The sequence below is a fragment of the Gavialis gangeticus genome, unplaced genomic scaffold (assembly GCF_001723915.1).
Source record: "Gavialis gangeticus isolate Ggan-Ray unplaced genomic scaffold, GavGan_comp1, whole genome shotgun sequence".
Taxonomy (NCBI): domain Eukaryota; kingdom Metazoa; phylum Chordata; order Crocodylia; family Gavialidae; genus Gavialis; species Gavialis gangeticus.
In genome coordinates, this window is record NW_017729000.1 from 19,254,076 (window position 1) to 19,254,452 (window position 377).

The following is a 377-nucleotide window of genomic DNA, read 5'->3' on the forward strand; positions in this document are numbered from 1 at the left end:
ATATATATATAAACCAAAACAGCACCACTGCTTCAAAAAAATTAATTCAATGCTTAAAAGGGAAGTTGCATCAAAACTAGATTTTCTTTACTTGTCACAAAACAGCAGTGTGACAACCCACAACACTTCCCTGACAATAAGTCCTAGGCCTTTCCCAGAGGGCCAGCTTCTTTGCAAGAAAAGCTCATTAAGTCTCCATATGCCTCTCTCCTTGGCTGTTTTAGTAGATCAGGGAGTCATTATGGAGAGTGATAGTTTATGATGTGAGAACTGAACAGCTACACCAAATACATAATCACACAGATTGTTTTGACAGCAAAATGATTATGACTTAAGTCCCTACCAATTTGAGCTTCTTAACACAAACAGTACACCCT

General features: G+C 37.9%; 1 protein-coding gene across 2 annotated transcripts in view; it reads right to left on the reverse strand.

Moving 5' to 3' along the window:
- Nucleotides 1–377, reverse strand: part of LARS (leucyl-tRNA synthetase) — a 56,885-nt gene that overhangs the window by 4,653 nt on the left and 51,855 nt on the right. The gene's annotated exons all lie outside the window — the stretch shown is intronic.